Raw genomic sequence first — 6,000 nt, 5'->3', positions numbered from 1 at the left:
GTCAGCCTTCTGCTTAGCGATTTCTGTATGTGGGAGGATTCCTTTTGCTGTAGGCTTATAAAAGTGTCTTGATCTGTAGTTAAAAAGAAAATTCTTTGCTCCATTAATGAGTACATGTGACTCATAAACTCATATTCTGTTATTGGTGCAAGTCAAAAAGAGAACAAAGAATCTGTAGCTTCAAATTTAGTTGCTAATTTCATAAATTCCTTTAAAAATATGTATATTTTTTCACTCCAGAATGGAGCAATCAATGAGGAACTCTCTTAAAAACTAGTTAAGTTCTTATCCAAATTTTTCCCAGTTCTCTGGAAAGCCCCAGCATATTTCACTACAATTCCAGATATTCTGACATTAGACTCCTTTCTTAGAATTCTCCCTTAAACTGGAAGTAAGTTGGTTGAAGATTTGCTCTACAGAGACAAAATTCTCTCTCCTACCATGGAATCGGTTTGATGGAGTTTGCTCTGTGGTTCAAATTGAGTTCCATCTCTGCCTACTGTAAGACAGCTTTTGTTTTAGTTTTTATTTTTCGTTTTTGGTAACAGCTTTATTGAGATGTAATTCACATACCACACAGTTTATCTATTTAAAGTGTGCGATTCACCTTAAATTTAAGTGGTTTTTAGTATGTTCACAGAGTTGTGCAACCATCACTACGATCCATTTTAGAACATTTTCATCGCTCCCAAGAGAAACAGTCACCCCCACGTTTTGGTCCCAAGACATATGCCTAGTCAACCACTAATCTGTTTTCTGTCTCTATAGATGTGTCTATTCTGAACCTTTCAAATAAATGGAGTCATAAAATATGTGTTCTTTTGCATCTGGCTTCTTTCATGGAGCATAATGTTTTCAAGGTTTGTCCAGGTTGTAGCATATATCAGTAATTTATTCCTTTTTATTGTTGAATAGTACTCCACTGTGTGTATACCACATTTTGTTTATCCAGTCATCAGTTGACAGTTGATTGTCTCTGCTATTTGGCAATTATGAATAATGCTGCTATGAACATTCATATACATGTTTTCGTGTGGACATACTTTTCATTTCTGTTGTGTATATACCTAGGAGTAGAATTGTTGGGTCATATGCTAACTCTAAGTTTAACCTTTTGAGGACTGCCAAACTGTTTTCCAAAGTTGCTGCACCATTTTACATTCCCACCAGAAGTGTATGAAGGTTTCAATTTCTCCACATCCTTAATTTAGGACAGCCTTTAAAATGTGAGCTCTAAGGCTTTCAGTGCATTTATCCACTGCTATATTTGAATTAAATTGAAAAAAATTCCAAGAATTTTGATTTTTGTGTCCATTTTTATATTTTTCTATGAATTTCTTTAGCTTAAAATTCAGTGTGGGGTTGAGAAGGGTTGATGGCTCTGCTATTGCTTGACTAATAATTATATATGTTGAAATTCTTTGAGCAAGGTAAATATCTTCTTTTCCAGTTGCTTTTTTTCCAGAGTCTCCTCATCTGAGGCAGTAAGAAAAAGCATGAAAAATGAATGTGACAGGAAGTGGCTTAGCTCCCTGACATGCCGATATTCTGGAACTGCTTGGGATTTATTGAAGTCGAATGAGTGGGAAGAAGTACCCAGTGCTGCCAACATATCCAGTGGGCTAAGGGCCTATAAATCTATGAAATAAATAGCAGCCTGGTGGTATTTTTTCGCTTGTTTATTAACTAGTAGATAAGTCTCTTTGTTGCCATGGCAATATGAGAGTGGAAAAAGAAATAGTCGTCAGGTAGTTACAAAGTAGTAAATTTCTTTTACTCCTTTATACATTTAAAAATTTTCTGTTTTGTGGGTTTTTGGCTCTACTGGCATCTGTATTTTTGAAAAAGGCATTCTTTAAGAATTCTTGATGTCATCTATGGCATCTGAGGAGCTCTACAGAATGCCCTAATGACCACAAATTCTTACCCTAGAGGAGCTTGCATTGAAAGCTGCTGAGGCCCGACATCTCACAAAAGAGAGGGACCTGGAAGGATTATTTAGGCATATAAGTAATTTTCCCTTGAAAATTGTCCTTTGATTAAGAAAAGAGAAATGGATTTTCTAATACCTAATTGAATTTTCCAAAATACATTAGTATTAGGACTATAATATATAATGAGTGTTTATGTATCCTTTTTAAAGAACTTTCCCATTTCTTCCAAACTAAGCTTTCCTAATTCTGCTCTGATAAAGGCAAGCCTTATCTCTCCTTCCCAGACAGAGATTCTGAAGCAGTAAGTGCAGATGACTTGAGCAGATACAGACAGAGTTACAACCATGATTAGTGTTTTCTGTATCTTGAACCTGAGGCCATACTGGTAGGATTTTTCTTGTTCCTTTCTCCCTAACCAGGATACAGAGTATAAATATGCATTGATTATGCTGAATACATTTTGAATAGTTTGTACAGCGTGTAACTTTTATTTGTCTTTGAGTATCCAGTCACACTCTAGATTGAGATCCCTTTGACTCACTGTAAAAGATAGGATGTACTTCTTACCACATAGTTTTTTTGTTTTGTTTTGTTTGTTTAAATCCAGGTTCAACAACTCAAATGCTTACGGGGCTGAGGCACTGTAATTGAGTGTAATGAATTTTGTGTAACACAACAAAATGGTTGTGTGGCTTGTGGCTAATTGGAATGTCTACTTAGTATTCAAATTAAAAAAAAATTAGAGCAAGCCTCAGATAAGACCTTTGTCTGGGTAGAATTCAGCCAGCATGTTCAGCTTGGAATCTCCAGAAATACTTGAATGCTTGAAAAGTAATTTGAATAATAAAAATACGACTCTACTATTTATATTATTTTCTTAATCTTTGAAAATTATATCGAATTGAAATTATTGAAATATTTGAAATATATCATCTTCTTAAATGTTGAGAGGACACAATTGATTATGCACTGTGAAAGTCACACATTTCAGAGGGAAATAAATGACATGCTCCAGTATTGGATATGATAAAGTCAAACTGTGCCTCAATCTTTAAAATTCCCCCAAGAAAATTACTTAAGAAAATATGTTATTATTAGGTCTTGAACTTCCGCAATTTTCCTAGACTCCCTTCCCTCCTTCCTTGCTTCCTTCCTTCCCTTACTTTCTGTAGTAAAACTCCTTAAATACTATTTTTCACATAGACACATCAGATATTCTAAGATATCTTTCTTGGAGTCATCCACATGACTTGGAGACCCCGGTAATCTTGCAGCAACCTTTCGCCGGTGGATGAGTATCATCCTGGGAGATTTCTTTGCCGATCTTGTGTTGGAGTCCCTATTTTCTGTATCCTGTATCTTCCTGTTTTTTTGGCTAACTTCCTTGTTTTGCTAGAATACTTTCTCCAGTAACTTCCTGAGAAAAAGTGTGTAGAAGGTAACTTTAAATATATTTTTTCATATTTGAAAATGCTTATATTCTGCCATCACACTTAATTGATAGTTTGGTTAGGTATAGAATTTACATTTGGAAATAATTTTCCCTCAGAATTGGAAGGCACTTCTTGAACAACATCTAGTTTCCAGCATTCCTCTGCAGAATGCATTCTGATTTTTGAGGTTTGGCGTGTGAACCTTTTTTCCTCTATTCAGGGTTCCAAACTTTTAGAATAATGTGCCTTGGTGTGGGGTCGCTTTCATTTGCTATATTGAAAACTTGAATGGGCTCACTCACTATTAGAAATTTTCTTTCATCATTTATTTGATAATTTCTTCTCAATTTTCTATTTTTTTTCCTGGAAAAATGTCAGAGGTTCTACTTCCTAGAATGATCATTTTCTTGTTTTCTTTGCTGATATCCATTTCCTCCTCCACCCCTTCTACTTTCTGGGAGGTGTCCTCGACTCCATCTTCCACTGCATTTTTCACTTCTGCTATCAGACTGTTAAGTTCTTAGAATTCTTTCTAGTTCCTGTAGTTCCTGCTAGTTCTTTTTCTTTTTTGTCTTTTTTTTTTTTTTGGTTACATCATCCTGTTTATTCATGGATGTAATAATTTAACCTCTCTAATATATTTGAGGATATTAATTATAATTTTTTTTCCCAAAGATTTTTCTGGTGCCTGAAATTTTTCTGTTTCTTCTGTGTTCCTTTTATCTGTTTGTCTGTGGTAGTTCCTTTTGTGTTAAAATAGCCTTTTCAATCTTTTTTTCTCTGAAAGAGTCCTTGAAATTTTCAAGTCTCAAGGAATTTCTGCATAAAATTATTGTATCTTCAGCTCAAGATATAGATCATGACCACTGTTTTAAATATAATAATTTAATAATAATTTCCAGTGCTATTTTGAGTAGAGAATAATATTTTTCTGCAGATCTGCTTTTTTTGTCTAATATTTTAGCTTACTGTTTGTGAGTGGTTCCCCTTTCCCATATAGGATTTTGACTTTATCGTAAGTCAGTAATATGGGTAATGGTAACTTCACATTTTTTTCTTTGAACATTGCCTACTTGATTTTTTTTTAAAGATTGGAGCCTGAGCTAACAACTGTTGCCAACCTTCTTCTTTTTTGTTTTTCTTCTTCTCCCCACAGCCCCCCAGTACACAGTTGTATGTTCTAGTTGTGAGTGCCTCATTTGTGCCATGTGGGACGCCACCCCAGCATGGCTCGATGAGCAGTGCCATGTCCGCACCCAGGATCCGAACCAGCAAAACCCTGGGCCGCAGAAGCAGAGCCCGTGAACTTAACCACTTGGCCACAGGGCTGGCACCTGCCTACTTGATTTTTAAAACTTTACCCAAGTAGCCTAAAGTCTTATTACAAATTTCTACTATATAAAATGCTAATAAGTTATGATATATGGTATAACATGTATGGGAGGATAGTTTTCTTCCTATTTTTAAACTAAAAATGGCTATTTATCCAGCCTTTCTTGAAACAACCAGATAGTTAAGCTGAGCTTATCTTCCTTGAAATCAATATCTTTCTCTCTTTTTAAATAAACTTTAAAAACTCGTGAAACAAACATGACAAAATACTATTCAATAACTGGTTCAAGCCAACATAGGATTTAATTTTTCTAAATGTGGGCTTGGTAGATTTCAGAAGAGGTTATAAATTGATTTTAATTAATAGTGTTTACCACATGAGACTTTATTGACAATGTCGACTAATGCTATTAGTAATGCTATTACAACCATAGGCAAAAGCAATATGAAAAAATGGATTGTAAAATATAACTGTATATAAGACCTTGAAAAAATATTTACTTATTGCATTCATGACCAGTATTAATTTTAATTTTAGCAATTACAAATTATTATAAATATGTCTTGATTTCTCTTTCTCTCATATGGGAGTATATAGGCATAAAAGAGTTTTATTTTTGAAACTAAAAATAAAGAATGAAATTTATTTAATTAATTTGAAGCCTGCGCTGCTTTCTTCCTGCACAAAGATTCAAATCTGGGTCAGATTTGAGATAAGCACACATGTATTTCATTTTCAACCAAAATGGGGTGATCTCTTGATGATTGCTAAACAAGAACAATTTGCTCAGACATGCTGAAAGGTGAAAACGACAGCAAAATATTAATTGTCTTTCTGTGAGCAAGTGGACTTTTTGTGATCACCTGTTACACTAGTGCAGTGAAATGACTTTTGAGGTTGTAATTCTTCATCCCTAACCTTACTGGAATTGCTCATTGACTTAGGTTTAGAATTCTCCTTTTCCAGCTCATACCTCATTTTCAAAACTAACCATCTTGGGCCATCAGACACGTCTGTAAAATATAATGCTAGTAAAATATAAAACAGAAAGACCTAACAATTAGCTATGTAAAATACCACAAAAAAGAAAGCTTCATAGTACAATTTATTTCTAACTTTTACAACCCACACTTTGCAATGTTTAAAATAATAGCAAAATGGCTGGGGGGCCATTAAATCACAGCACATCAAAATCCATTCTTTAGAATGAAAATTTCCCTCTAACTTTCGTTTTACGCCAGCAGAACTTATTTACTCACATGAACAGCCCATAAAGAGAAGTTGGGTGAAGTAATTTGGG

The sequence above is a fragment of the Equus asinus genome, chromosome 10 (assembly GCF_041296235.1).
Source record: "Equus asinus isolate D_3611 breed Donkey chromosome 10, EquAss-T2T_v2, whole genome shotgun sequence".
Lineage (NCBI taxonomy): Eukaryota > Metazoa > Chordata > Mammalia > Perissodactyla > Equidae > Equus > Equus asinus.
The sequence above is the reverse complement of the archived record's forward strand: the minus strand, read 5'-3'. Positions refer to the sequence as shown.